Source organism: Asparagus officinalis, chromosome 4 (genome assembly GCF_001876935.1).
Source record: "Asparagus officinalis chromosome 4, Aspof.V1, whole genome shotgun sequence".
Taxonomy (NCBI): domain Eukaryota; kingdom Viridiplantae; phylum Streptophyta; class Magnoliopsida; order Asparagales; family Asparagaceae; genus Asparagus; species Asparagus officinalis.
The window spans coordinates 65,405,397-65,422,579 of record NC_033797.1 but is presented as its reverse complement, the minus strand read 5'-3'; positions in this window follow the sequence as shown (position 1 = coordinate 65,422,579).

Below are 17,183 nucleotides of genomic sequence, written 5' to 3'. Positions count from 1 at the left end.
TAGCAAAATAAATATGACACATTAAGCATAAACAAGCTAGATAAAGAGTTTAAAAAAACTTTTCTAAAATGAGAGTGGAGGGATGTAGATTGAAGTCAAAACAAGATTGATGATCTCCTTAAACTCTTGTGAAATTCTCTTCACAAACAAACTCTTAAACACTCTTTTAAACAAACACAAAACAAACTTAAACCCTTGTTAAACTCTTTTAAAACATTCTCTTGGATTTTCATGAAAGATGAGATCAATGGGGTATTTATACCCACTCAAAACTTCAGCAAAAACCCAATTAAAATGACCAAAAAGCCCAAGAGAAAACAGCTCAGAAACTAGTCATTGGAACCCAACGGTCAGATCGGCGGTCGACCGCGACGGTCGACCGCGAGCAACAAAAAGGCAAAACTAAGCTCTGTGTATGTGTGTATATGATTGAGCTTAAAGTACTAACACACATAATATAAAACCTAAACTAAATTACCCAAGCAATCTTGATCTTCAATAAGCTTGACTTGGTAAACTCGCGGATGAAGCTTGAACTTGGATCTTCAACTTGAATGTGCATTGCTTCACTCCATAATTCCGCCAACCTCTATTTGATATGACCGTGAATGTTCCATTCAATCCATCCTCCAATATATTGTTTGTCTACAATAAATAGATAAACACAAACCCTAGATAAACAACATTAGTGATAAATTATTTGTTAAACATCATCAAAACAAAGAAGCCAACAGAAATCTCATAGTACCATAGCTTCAAAAAGAGCCACTTTCAAACAATAAAGTTTCACATATTAGATACAAATGTCACATATAAATGACAATAATCACATACAAGAAGATAATATCACACATTAACTACAAATGTCACATATCAGTGACAAATGTCACCCATGAGTACAAACGTCACATATCATTGGAATATATCACATGTAGAAGACACTTATCACATAAACACATACTAACTATAAATGTCACAATTAAATAATGCATAGCAGGGACAAATGTCATATATTAGTGTGGTATATCACATTTAAATGGCAATAATCACATAAAACAAGATAATATCACATACAAACTATAAATAAATATCAAACTTAAACAATACAAATTAGATACAAATGTCACGTATAAGTATCATATATCACATGTAAAAGGTAATCATCACAGATAAGATGCAAATGCAACATATTACTTACAAATAACACAAATAACTCACCGCTAGCAAGGGAGCACAGCCGCTAAGATATGTCTGCCCCTTCTTCACTATCTTCGCAGCCTTGAAAGAGCCCCTCAATTCCTTGTAGATGATTGTTGCCCATGGAAAATGATCAACCATATCTATCCGAGCCATATATTTGAACAAATACCGCAGTGCATTCATCCTCGCGGTCGAAGTCCATATCATTGTGAGTTGATAGAGGATTTGAAGCATAACAAAATGTGAAACATCCGATTTCTTTTTTGACTGAACCAATTTTTCCAATAAGGCCTCAAGATAGTCTCGGCCACTCTTGTATTGCGATTGTTTCTTATTGTTGAAGTATGTGGTCCATATCCTATTCTCCGTATCGCGATTGCCTTCGGGTTTCTCCCCTTCATCATTAAACCGGTATGCTTAAGCACCCAATTTACATCAAACGTATACGCTTGTTTAGTCCCAGTTTGGCTATCCTTAAAAAAAACTTTCCCGTTGGTAAATCAAGATGATCTAGCAGCAGCATGATTGTAGCCTTGTCGGATGGAATTGCTCCAAAACTAACATAGTTTTTAAAATTGGAGGATCCATAAGCCTTCCAATGTTCAGCCCTCATTCCTGGAACAATTCTATCCATGAATTGACAATATCTACATATATTGCAACAAATTCTGATATCATGCTTACTGTAAAACACAACACAAGAGATACTAAATCTACTTAGGGTTCTAATGCGGATAAATTCATAATGCCAAACAAACTAAATGAACAAATGTGAATAATTTGGTTGATACTTACATCTCAGGCTTTATTGTAGCTCAGATGACGAGCTTGCGGTCGCGGGGGAGGGGGCGGGGGGTTCGCTTGTCGCGAACGACGAAGGCGGGCGAGCGGAGCGACGACGTAGTAATCTGACAATGGAGGCGGGCGAGCGGATGACGACGACGATTGGGCGACGAGCGGACGAGCAGTCGACAGAATACCTAGATTCGAGAGTCAACGAAGACGACTCAAAGGAGAGTCACCGAAGACGAAGACGAAGAACGGCGGCGGTCTTGAAAGGGTTATCGTCGACGAGCGGCGATGGTCTTGAAAGGGCTGGGTGCGGTCTTCGACGAAGACGACAAAGACGGAGACAAAGACGAAGAAAACGAAGACGAAGTCGCCGGAGGCAATTCAAAGGGTTTCGAAAGGGTTGTCGGCGGCGGTCTTGAGAGGAAGAGGGTTCGAAACTGAGAAATTTGGTTGTAGACGACGAGGGTTTCGATAATAGCGCTCAGAAAGGGATTGTGGGAATAGTACAGTTTTAAATTGAGAAGGGTAATTTGGGAATGCAGTTATATGGGTATTGGGTCTGTACACTTTTGTGGGTTAGTTGCTTTTATTTTTTCGTATAAGGGCTTTTGGGTTATGATTCTTGGGCTCGAGGTGAGGATGCATGGCCCAATTACATTTAGTTTCTCCAAGCAATTTTTTCTTTTTTAAAAATGGAAATTGAACCAAACAGCCCCTCACTTCCAATTCTTCATCTTGAATTTTCAACAAACAAGCATGAAAAGTTCTGAGGTGACGCGAGCTTTGGAACTCTTCGAAATTTAAAGTAAGAGGCTGTTATCATCTTGTATTAGGTCCAGGACCTGAAAACAAATAGTAAAACTCAACATATTGGGCTTGTATATCGGGCCCAGTAGAAAAAAAGAAATAGATAATAGAAGTCGACTTCAACTCTTGATTTTTTTAAATGATTAGTTTCAACTTTTGATGTTAAACAAGTGTTTGGGGAGACTTATTTTTAAAAACTTATAAATTATGTTGGCTTTTAGTTACTATTAGCTTGATAAAAATACTATAAAAATTATTTGGGTAGAATAGTAATTTGTTTGGTTTTTATAGATGAGCTTATAAACTAGTTTTTTAAAAGTTGGGGTACACCAATCTTTACAAATGACACTTATTTATTAATTTACCAAATGGATAGAAATAAAAAGCTTGTTTGAAAGTTAGTTTGACCAAAAAATAAGCCTCCCTAAACACTCTGGCTACTATTAGTACGGTAAGTAATAATTAAATACGATTTAAAAAAAAGCAGAATATCAGATCAGTTTGGTATTGCTTATGATACACATTTATTTTTTAAAGCGATAATTTTTTTAAAATATGGTTTATTTGTGTTTATAGTTTAAAGAAGCCAAAAAACTTTCTCTCCGTTCCTATCTTATTTTTTTTCTGGAACAATCTATTTTTAACTATATCTCTCCATTTCTTTGATCCATGATAATTTTATGGAAGCTCTCTCAACTTACATATATTATTATCCAAGCCTTTTAAATAACTATATTTCAAATTGTACAAATTCTCATAATTTTGGACTACCATATATAACCTTAGTTTTATAGTGTCTGCTAGATTTTTTCAATAAGTGCTTTTCCTGATTTAGGCAGGATAACTAGTTAATTAAGGTTGAAAAAGTGAAAATCCTTTTCTTTTAGTTTATATATAGCATTTTTAAAGTAAGTTTATGTAGTATTGCCATAATTTTATATCTTTGTATATTTACTCTTATGATATATATTTTTCTTGTAAGCTCTAACTAAATATTTGTCTGGATTATTTTTATGTTAAAAGAAAAGCATTAGCGGATCTTGTTTCAAAGTGGGTTAAGGCAAAGAGCAAGTAGAACCCAAGACTTGATGAAGGCTGTTAGGTCTTATATAATTAACTTCTGCATTATAGTCTTAAACATTCTTCAAAAGAATTATTTGAGTTATTTAAGTTGCAATTAAACGATCTTTACTTCCCCCAAATCTTCCATATTTTAAAATTATCCCAAATCTTTATATTTTGAAATTATTTTCCAAATCTTTAAGTGTTTTGAAATTAACAGATCAAATCTTCATATTTTGAAATTAATCCCTCAAATCTTTTTTAGTGTTTTGAAGTTGGTCCCTCTAGTTAGCACCAATTTGAAAAAATTGGGAGACTAATTTCAAAAAAATTAACATAATTCATGGGCGAATTTCAAAATATGTAGATACGGATCTTGCAACACTTAAGCGTTTTGGGGACTAATTTCAAGATATGAAGATATTGGAGATTTATTTCAAAATATGAGAGATTTGAGGGACTTAATGTGAAAGTCGGACCGGGGGGGGGGGGGGGGGGGTTGAATAGGGTATTTGCTAATCTAATCCTGTATCGATGCCAATTTAAAACTTACTAACAATATCCTAGTAATATGATGTATACAAGAGATATATGCAAGGATATAGAGTTAAACAAATGTCGATATAAACATGAGACAATAGACGATATGAAAATGTACACAAGAATAAGAGAAATATACGCTAATGCCAAACACAAACACAATAAAATAATCACGGAGTTCGGTCACTCTCAATCTACGTCTCCACTCCTCACCCTCGAGGAGATTCTCCACTATCACACAAATAACAACTACACAATTCGGTTTTCAACGCTCACCGATGATATTTACAAATCACACTATTGTCAATACTACAAGACACTCCTCTAAGTGTTGGGCTACCCGTGTCACATTCCTCAAGTGCTTGGATTTATTACCTCTCCATAGGCTTTACAACCAAGGACACTTCTATTGGAATTGACCACAGTCTCTCTCAACCACTCCTCTAAGTGCCCTTGTGTTTTACAACGTGTTCTCTCAACTATAAGCTCAAATAAAAAAGTTTGTTCTCTAATACAAATGAGAAAAAAAATGAAAGCGCACTCAATTGATCACACTCACAACCCAATAATACTATATGTGAAATACTTAAGCTCAATGGTTGTGTGTGTAAATAATGAACAATAATAAAATTTAAGCTCAAATTAATTTAGCAAATATATAATTGAGGTTGAACTCCTCAAAACCGAAATTGAAAGCTTCTTCTCTTTGTGAAAACTTCTTCACATAAATAAACTACAATTGATTTTTCTTTGAAACCCTCAAACAAAACTTGTTCTAAACTTTTATACATAAAATTAAGTGTTGAGGACTATTTATAGTCTCTCAACATATCAGCCTAAACCAGAGAAAAGCACAAAAACCGAAGCAAAATCCCTTAAAAATCAGAATCTAAAAACTAACCGTTACTGTCACAAAACTATCATCAGTCAACTGATGGTCATGTGTCAATCGACTTATGGACTCTCATAAGTCTACTTATTGATTGCAATCGGTCGACTTATAACATGCACGACAAATTCTAAAATTTTACAGAGCTAATTTTCTAAATTCAATTAAAAATAGCAAATAAGCTCTAAAAAACATAAAATTTTGAGGAATATTTATAAACATGAATATAAACATGTTAGAGAAAGATTTTTTGAAATATAACTTCTCATTTGTGAGAAATTACTGTTTTAAAATAGATATTCTAGATTCTGAAAAACTGCTGAAAACTTATTTTTGTAAATTCAATTTAAAATAACAAAACAACTCCAAAATTAATAAAACTTGGGAAAATGTTTGTATATATGATGATGAACATGATAGATAAGAAATTTTTTTAAATTACATTTCCTAATTGTGAAAACTCATGTATTTTGCAAAAGGTTCAAGATACAAAATCTCTAAACACATGTTTTTTGCTGAAATTCTTTCAAGAAAACTTTAAGATTATTTTTAATGGATTTATAGAAATTATAAAAGATGTAAAACTATATCATAAAGTCAATAAACCAAGAGTGAGTTATTTTCTCAAAGAAGGGTATAATGTAACAAAACAAAATAACGTGCATGTGTATGATATGAGCTTTAAGTATTAACACATAAAGTATAAACTAAAAATTAATATACCCAAGGAAAATGATCTTCAATTAGATCGTCTTGGTTACGGATGAAGTGCAATATTGAATCTTAACTTGAATTGTCACGACTTCATTCTGATTTTCTTCCAACGTTCTTTGAATGTCATCGTTAAGCTCAATTCCAACCAACCTCCAATCAAGGATCTTTGTGTAGGATACTTCACAATCAAATGCAAACACTGGACAAACGATGTTGGGAATTGTTTGTTAATCATCAAAATCAGATTAGATGGTAGGCTCATAAACATGAAACCTAACAATCTCCCCATTTTTGATGATGACAAACAATCTACACTAAGAGTATATAAATATGCATGATAACAAATGAATATACAATTTATTATCCTCATGCAAGAAAACAGAATACTCATAATACACTTGTTTCTTCCTCTTTGTCAACATCAAAATGGGGAAAACAATAAGAAGAAATGAGAGCAAAAACTCCCTCCATCAAAAAGGCACGGTTAGTATAACACAAGATACAGATAAAGCTCCCCCTATAAAAAAGCCTAAGAGCATGTATTAAATGAAATACAAAGGCAAACATATGTGAGAAAGCGTAGATATGGAACATGGTAATCATAACTCACATTTAAAGAGACAAAAAGAACACATATAGATATAACATTATGAAAAATGATGTCTCAATACATAGATTTAAAACAAACATAAATAAAAAGCAATAATTATAGTATACTGTATATATATATATATATATAAAAAGATCATAAAAATATATATATAATATAAATATATACTATATAATTATATATATATATATATTATATATACGCGCTAACAGCGCACACACACACCCACACTAATATATATATAAATTATATATATATACTATATATATATATATAATATATATCATAATATTATATAAGAATATATATATATATATATATATATATATATATATATACTATATATATATATATATATATATATATAATTATATAATATATATATAATATAATATATAAATCAATATATATATATAATATATATATATATAATAATACTATCATATAATATATATGTATATATATATATGTATATATATAATATATGTAAATTATATGGTACTAGATATGCTATGTATTTATATATATACTATATATATACTATATATATACTATATATAAATATATAATATATATATATATGATATAATATATATATATATTATATATATATATAAATATATATATATTATATATATAATATATATATATAATACTAATATATATATATATAATATATATATCATATATATATATATATACTAGAAAAATATGGCTATGCCCGGTACCAAGCACAAATTTTGTGACTTGGTAGTGATGGCTCACATTCCCCATCCACTCATTACCCATCTGAATCTGGTCCCATATTGAATGAGTGCGAGCAGAGATGTGACACTCACTACCAAGCCCATACTTTTTGCTGCTTCGGTACCAAGCCATCCACATATTATCCTCTATATATATATATACTATACATTATTATTGTATATATAATTATACACGAAAAATAGAAAGAGCTGGCCAGCTCACGCCCCGTGAGCCTGACAGGGCCTCTATACATGTGCAGCCCCCTACTAGCTCACACTCTAGTAGGGGGCTCACAATGTCATGACGCTGCTCGCATGCTCACGGGCAGCTGAGCTTCGGCCAGCTTTCCGCCAGCAACCCAATATATAATATATATATACGTATATATAATACACACACCACACACCACACACACCACACTACACACACACACACACCAACACCACACACACACATAATATTATATAATATACTTATATATACATATATATATATATATATTATATAATATATATGCTTTGTATTGGTGCTGCTGTAATATATATATATATATATATATATATATATATATATATATATATATATATATATATACACACACACACACACACACACACAGGTGTGTGTGTGTGTAAAACCCCAAAAATTTTGATAATATAATTAATGTGTGATTAATTATAATAAGTGGATATTTATTTATCAAAATTATTAAATACTGTATGAGTATACTAACAAGTATTTTGAGCATAAACAAGTTTATACATGAGACTGACAAAGCTCCTAAAAATGTGCTGCTCCCACCGATCTCTAGTCTAAAGTCAAACTGGCTAAGGGTGTGAAGATCTCAATACAACGAGCACCTCAGAGCCGTAATCCGATGCCGACACTTCCTAAATAATGTGTCTGCTTACAACATTAGCCTTTCCCGGATAATACTGAATCATAAACTCGTAGTCCTTGATGAACTCAACCTATCGCCGTTGTCCCTGATTGAGTTCTTTCTAAGAGGAGGTATTTCAAGCTCTGATGATTTATGAATAGCTTGAACTATACTTCATACAGATAGTGTCTCCATGTCTTCAGTGTGAAGACCACTGCTGCTAACTCCAAGTCGTGCGTGGGATAGTTCTGCTCATGCGTCCTCAACTATCATGAGATATAAGTCACTACTCTCTGGGTCTGCATCAAAATACCTCCTAGACCCATTAATGATGCATTTGTGTAGACAATAAAAATCTTATCACTGCTTGGAATAGTCAATACCGACGCTGTAGTCAACTTAGCCTTTAATGTCTCAAAGGCTTCCTAGCACTCTGTTCCCCAAACAAATAGTACACCCTTATTCGTAAGGCATGTAAGTGGTATCATAATCTTTGAGAAGTCATGAATGAACTTCCTATAATAGTCTGCCAAACCCAAGAAACTACGAATCTCTGAAACAGTCTTCGGCGGCTCCTAATCAAGTACCGCCTCTACTTTCGCGGGATCCACTACGATGCTTTCTCTGCTGATGATGTGGTCCAAAAACCTAACCTCAGATAGCCAAAACTTATATTTGCTGAACTTACCATACAACTGATGCTCCCACAAAGTCTACAATGCTAATCGATGAAGATGCTGCTCGTGCTCTGCCTCCGATCTCGAATAGATAAGGATATCGTTAATAAATACAATCAAGAACTAGTCTAAATATGGACAGAAAACCCAGTTCATTAAATCCATGAATACCGCGGGTGTATTGGTCAGCCGAAATGGCATGACAAGAAACTCAAAGGACTCATATCGAGTCAGAAAAGCGGTATTAGGAATATCCATCTCCCGAACTCGCAACTAATGATTGTCAGAATGAAGATTAATCTTTGAGAAATTCTGCGTTCCCTGCAGCTGGTCGAGCAAGTCATCGATCGTTGATAGTGGATACCTGTTTCGGATAGTAACCTTGTTCAACTCACGATAATCTATGCATAAACACATGCTACCGTCCTTCTTCTTCACAAAGAGGACTAGTGCTCGCCATAGTGAATGACTCCGACAAATAAAGCCTTGAGATAACAACTCATCTAACTGGGTCTGTAGCTCACTCATCTTAGCAGGTGCCATACGATAGGGTGCTCGGGATATCGGTGTTGTGTCCGGTTGTAACTCGATGCAGAACTCAACCTTTCTCACAGGAGGTAACCCAAGTATATCCTAAAAGACATCCTGATAATCTAAGACAACTCTAGTCTCGCACAAATCAGTACTACGATCCATCAGCATCATCTCCTTGACGTACACCAGAAATGACTCTATAATCTGGTTGCCATGTAAGGTCTCTACGATCAACTCAGACCTATCAGACGCCCGCAAGCTGATTGTTTTAGCAAAACAGTCGATACTGACATGGTAGGATAATAGCCAATTCATACCGAGAATGACATCGAACTCTGACATCCACAAAATGATCAAATCGATGATGAACTCAGACTCATCTAGACTGATGATACATCTCCTACAAACACTCTCTAATAGGGATACCTATCCTAAAGGAGTAGAGACGTATAACGGTACATCTATAGGATGTGCGATCAACTGGAACCTATCCATAAAGGTATGAGAGAAAAAAGAATACGAAGCTCCTGAATCAAACAAGATCCGAGCTGGGGAAGGAATTCACTAAGAAAGTACTTTCCACTATGGCTCCGCTCACACCATGATCATGTGGTACGACTGCATAAATCCTACCGGTGGCTGGCGCTTACTACGCTAGTGATGGTGAAACATATGGGTCTATCTGACCCTAAGGAAACTCCTGAATAGCATAAATCTGGCCTGCTGGCCCCTTAATCATTGGAACGATAGGTGGTGCCTCTATCCTCTGCTACCGGTTATAACCGCGACCCTGTGACTACTGACCCTGACCATGGTTTTGCTGTTGACAGTATCCTCATCCCTGTTGCTAGCCTTGGCCTCTGCCTTACTGGCCTCCTGCTGCTGCACCGTGACAATCCTTGGCCTTATGGTCGATTTTGTTTCAGTTAAAACATGCACCCTGAATCTTACACTACTGTTGTGTTTTCGGATCATGCTGTGCTCCCTTCTTAAACTGACTCTGCTGCTGGTATTGAAAATCCTTACCCCACTGTTGGGGTCCTCCAGATCCGGCGAAAGGTCTCTTGCCCTTGCCCTTGTCATTTTGCTGTCCTAACTTAGCGTTAACTTCCTTGTTCTTCTGGAACATTGTAGTCTCTATCTCCTGTGAAATGGCTGCATCAGCTACCTCTCTAACTGAGTGAAACCTCCTGGACATGAGGTAACGTCAAAGGCTTGGATGAAGCCCCATAAGTGACATTTGAGCCTGACACTCTCTTGACTGCCACATGCCTATAAATCGAACTAGACTTATGAACCGACTCTCATAATCTGCTACAGATATATCTCCCTACTCCAGTCTGGACAACTCCAGTTCTTTCCCGGGCCGTGCCGTGGAAGAGATTTACCGCTCGTCGAAGAAATAGACGAAGTCCTCCCATGGGAGTATCATCCGGTGTTCTGGGGTGAACTGAAGCATGTACCATCCTTCGACATCACCTTTTAGGCTGAAAGCTACCAACCTTTGCTTTTATACTAAATCGACTTTAAGTAGATCAAGGATGTTACTCATGTCCTCCTTCTACTTGTGGGCTACAAGTGAATTTGATGACCCCTAAAATTCCGGTGCCCTCATCTTTTGGTACCTCTCAACTAGGCGAAACCAAGTCTCCTGCTCTGCTGCTACAACTGATGGTAGGGTTAGTCCTGGTATAGCCTCAAGGGGCTCCTCTGTGATGGGAATGATTGGAATCACTGACGGTGGAACTACAGGGGGCGGTGTGACTGGCGGCATATGATTCACCACTTGCTCCTCGAGCGCTGCTAGCCTAGCTGCTATAGGTGCCATGAGATCTATGAGGTACTGTGGAGCTTGTTGCTGCTTAGGTGGAGCTTGTTGCGGCTCCGGGGGGGCCTCGGGGGGAGCCTGTTGTGGCTCGGGTGGAGCCTGCTGCTATCTTTCTCTCTCTAAGCACGAGATACTCTCCATCCACGTCCTAGTCCGAACATCTATAAATTTCCAAGAAGAGAGTTTATAAGACGCAGTTATGAGACCTCAGACAAAAGCATATATAACATAGAGCAATAAGAAAAATCATATCGTAATTCATTCATACAAATACTTTTCAATCAAAGTAAGATAGTCATAATTTTTTTTTTGCAATTTTCGAGTTATACGTATATAACATCCTTACTCATTTTAGGAATTCCTAACGGACTCTATACATGATTTCTAAGAATCTCTATTCTAGCTCTACGAATCGACACAAGATAATCCTAATGATGCTGCAACTAGAGCGCTGATACCAACCGTGACGCCTGTGTTTTCACACATGGCTGCAGTCTAAGGTGAACCCAGAAATGTCAAACCTACCATGCACCCATGCTATGCAATAACACATTTCACCAATCACATGAACATCCTCTAGTAGAATCAAATAGAAGTGTAGGTACAAAACAAGTAAAATAAGGAAATAAAAACAATACACATGACATAGAAGAGATATCTCATAAATAAAAATCATGTCCCAACTGAAATACATCTGATATCTGGAATAATGAAAGTGTCTCAACATGAATCAACTAAAAATCATACTAATGCACACTATCTTTACAATATGAAAACAAAACTCTAATATCTTAATAAGAACATTAAACTATAGTGGAGTCTCAACTACTAAAATGTGTGACGGCGACTATGCTAGAACTATGTCATCCTGTGGCTCTTCGAAACTCTAAGCTACCTGAAAAGGAAATTTAAAATAACAAAAATAACAACAACAAGAGCGTCAGAGCGTTATAGCAAGATCACCTCCATCCGCCCCTAGGAAAGGGTTGCTAGATGAAGTGGATGCTCTATCTATTAAATATAGTCTACCTAGATTATTTTTCCCGTATCTAATGGAATTAATATTTAGACACCTACAATGCGAGACATAGTACGTCAAGCAAAAAAATCCAAATAAGGAAACCCTCATGTATATACCATATGTATCAAATTGTAGATAACTAAATATTAATCCCGAACTAAGAATGAAAGGAAACATAACTGGAAAGATACAACATCAAAATAACCATTACTATATGTATCTCATGTACTCGCACAACAAGGTATCCCAGTCATCAAATATCTTAACAATGAGTCGAATTCACTTTTAGCATCCACTCAACTCAGGCTATCACATAATTATCATATTGCAACTCTTTGTAAAATTTCTAATTCATCGTATTATCATGTGCAACGGATTATCCTATATGTAGCCTAACAGTGTACATAGCTCATTAGTCTCATCGCGATCTTAGTGTGTAACATGAGTGCGGGGCGGCCTACCATATAGATATCCTAAGAGACGGCTCAAGAGCCTTATTGCACCCACGTGCGGACGGACTGCTAGACAAAGCATCCAAACCTCACTCAATGGCCTGTACAAATAGAATATCGATGCACCACCATACGTAGTACTGAACTGAGCTCATCAATGATATCCATCTCGTGTATAAACTGTTAGACCCTAGAGGGGGGGGGGGGGATTAGGGTCTTATGATAATCTAATCCGATTTTATGCCAATTAAAACTTATTAATAAATTATTTTTGCAAGATAGATATACAATATGTTATGAGCAAGAATATGCAATATAAACAAAGAAATATATCCTAGTAAAGAGGTATATGATGAAAACAAAGGTAAACAATCTAAACTAGATAGTGGGCAATATAAACAACAAGCAATATACAAAAGCGATATAAGATATGAGCATAAGAAAGGTGCGCCAATGCAATCACAAACAAACGATATGATCATGGAGTTCAGATCTTCCGTCCTACGTCTCCGCTCCCCACTCCCGGGGAGAAATCCACTATCACAACCAGTTTGGAAGCCGGAACTTCTACACACTCGGTTTACAATTTTACCAAAAACTCTTATACAACAAACACAATGTAATCACACTTTACACACTAAGTGTAGGATCCTAGCCCGTGTCCTCCTCCTCAAGTGCTCGGATACAACTTCTCCCTAGGTTTGTCAACCGACGCCACTCCTATTGGATTCGACCCCGTCTCACGCCTCACACTTCTCTTGGTGTACAAGTGTATTACAGTGATACTCACAATAAGGGTTTAAATACAATGATTTGTTCTCGATAATAAATAAGAACACAATGAAGCTCACTCTCACTAAATCACATATCACTACCCTACAATATATTGTATGGAAAATATTATAAGCTCAATAAGGTGTGTGTGATAAAGGCAAATAGAAAATATGCAAGCTCAATAAGGTGTGTGTGATAAAGGCAAATAGAAAATATGCAACTCAATTAATATAGCTAAGATATGAAAATGAAATAATAAGCTATATGAAAATGAGTTTAGAAAACTTCTCAATAAACAAGAAGAACTGTAGAAGATGATAAGGATAAGATCCTCAGTTGGAATTGAAAGCCTCTTCTTGCTGTAGAAAAAATTCTTTTGAAACAGACCAACAAAACCAGCTTAAACGCTTGTTAATGTTTTGATAAAACACACTGTAAACAAAAACTCTTGGTCTATTAAAAGAGGAAAGCACTGGGGTATTTATACCCACTCAAGACATCAGCCAAAACAACATTGAAAAGACCAAAATACCCCCAGAGAATCAAATTAGAAAATAGTTGTTACAACACAATAATTAATACGGCGGTCGACCGTGAAAAACTGGCGGTCAACCGCGAAGAACAAAAAGGGTTCAAACAGTTTTGGAAAGCTGGTGGTCGATCGTGACGGTTGACCGCGAAAGTCTCTGGATGAGCCATGGTCGACCGCAAGCCATTAAAAGGTAAAATTGGATTTTGAACTGCAGGCGGTCGATCGTGGCAAAGCCATTAAAAGGTAAAATTGGATTTTGAACTGCAGGCGGTCGATCGTGGCGATCGACGGCAAACTGACACAGAGAATTTTTAGGTTTTTGGCTGACTTAAAAAATACAATAAAAATATTAAATCAATTCCAAAAATAGTAAAACTTTGGGAAACGTTTCTAAATGATAAAATAAATATGTTTGAAAAGGAATTTTTGGAAATACAATTTTTGTTTGTGAAAACTCACTGTTTTTAAAAAGTGTACATAAAACCTATTTTTCGTGAACACAAAAATTAAACTATGACTTGTAAACTTGTGTATATATATCATGCATACATTATATATATATTATGAAGTATGAGAGAGATGTAAACATGAAATAAAAACTATTGTAACAAAGTTTGATAAAAAATCATTTGTATGATAGAAAAAGTCAAACTTGTGTTGTGTTTACATATTGAGCTTAAATATAGTCATACGATATATGTAAACAAATCTACTCTTATACCTAGATGATTGCACACACATGAACATGAATTTTTAACTCTTGATCGCCATGTGTTAAATTCCTGTAAAGAGAAAAACAAACCACAAGAACTAGAAAACAGATTAGCTATAAATTGTTTGATAAATTATCATCAAAACCATAGGGCCAACATAAGCTGTGTATATCTGATATATCAAAGCACTATCTCATATAGTACTGAGCTGTGCTCATCAACGATATCTAACATGTGTATAACGATCTCCAACTCAAGTGTAATCAGCTCAACACTTGTCAAAATCCCCTTTGGGATACTCATGTGTGTACTATGACACTATTCATGTATATTCATGTCTATATGTGTACTATCGTGCGTCTCAAACCCCGCAATTACATCTCAAAATAGTACAGCACAATGTTCAGGAAAAGTCTTAGTAGTCGACTACTAAGCTTACTAGCCGACTACACTGAGTCCATCCAGACTCTGTGAGGCATGTTTCACAATTAATAGTCGACTACTAAGCACATTACTTGACTACTCTGTAATATTTTAGTTTCTAAAAATCCAAACTAAACATGAGTAGCCGACTACTAAACTTAGTAGTCGACTACTATATCAAAACATGCATTCTTTTATGCACGAACAAAGCTTATCATTCATCATATACTTTTCATGAGATTTAGTACAAATAAAAACATGTAATATTCAACAGAAATCATCCTGAATATGAAACAAATCTATTAACTTGTTTCTAATTAGGGATTAACATCCTAATTAATCAATTTCCTCAATTAGCTCTTAATTAAATAACATAATTATAACCACTTGATGAAAACTACTCATGAATAGAGGTGAAACTTCATTTATACATGTTTATATGACTTAGGTATCACAAACCTAGAGTTTTACCATGATTAGCTTACAAGAAAACTCAATTAAACAACTAATTAGGGTTTACTAATGAGTTAAACATAATTAACAAGTTAAAAATGAAATTAACATTAACCCTAATGATCATGATCATGTTTCTATCATCAACAACAAAGATTTCACTTCAGATCTAGCATAGGGTTAAATGATCATGTTTCTATCATCAACAACAAAGATTTCACTTCAGATCTAGCATAGGGTTAAGATTTATCATCAAAAATCTGATTTTTTACAACAAAGATTTCACTTCAGATCTAGCATAGGGTTAAGATTTATCATCAAAAATCTGATTTTTTATCACATTAGGTTACACTTAACTATGAAAACATCAATTAAACATCTTCAAAACTTTAAATAATTATAGGGACAGGTTTGGATGAAGATGATCTTGCCTAAAATGCTGTGTTGAACTCTTGAATACGCGTGCAAGATCCCTTCTTCGTCAGAAACCGCAAAGCCTCGTCTTTCTCTTAACAAACGCCTCGAGATCTCTCCAAAAACTCACACTTTAGGGTTAGGGTTTGAAGAGGAAGTTGGCTGGGGTAAATCTCATGTGAAAGAGTATAAAAAGATCTTTAAAACAAGTATATGTACGCATATATACAACTGGGTTCAAAACAAAACGAATCCGACCTGAAACCCATAAGAAAACTGGAAAGAGCCCGACTAGTCGACTAATACCCTTACTAGTCAACTAATGGCCTTAGTAGTCGACTACTAAGCTTAGTAGTAGACTACTAAGAGCATATATTCAGCTTATGCATCTTTCGTGTATGATTCTCTTCTATACTCATATATATTAATTTGATCTCAAATCAAATCCTAGCATACTCAAATATCAAAATATATTATTTATAACTATATAACATATTTATTATTATTTACCACAATATATTCAAATTTATGGGGTTTTATACGGAACGACGCCATTACTCTGACAGTTGGAAGCATCATTAAGGCATCACCAGCAGTGATATTTTGTTGGCCCAATAAAGGCCTCTAGAAGCTTGCTAAACGACATCTACCAAGCAAAGTTTGCCAAGCCCTGATATACCTATCACAGCTGACTAGTTGACTTTGAGGATATCTCTTGGACAACTCATCTAAGCTACTCAGATGCTAAGTAGCAAGAGCAGTTGATCAGATCGACATAAGACTTAGAAAAAATTAATCCTTTGAAAGCTGATTTACTCAAGTTTGAGACGTCCCCTCTTTATAGAGGATGAGTACTTTTGGGTTAATGCTTAAGTCTACTAGTCCACATTAAAACAAATTCGTCCAACAAACATTTTGAAATTACGCAATGCAAATAAGCAATTCCAAAGACAACTTCTCCACTTCGACCCGCACCCCAGCACAGTCCTTCTCTTGGAGAACCTCACCTAGTTCCATCAATCTTCATTCAGAGCACCCACGACTGCCCGAAGTGATTTTCTATCATGTTTTACTCGGACCCGACTAAAGCCGACTCCAAGCGAAAGGGGCCAACTATTATG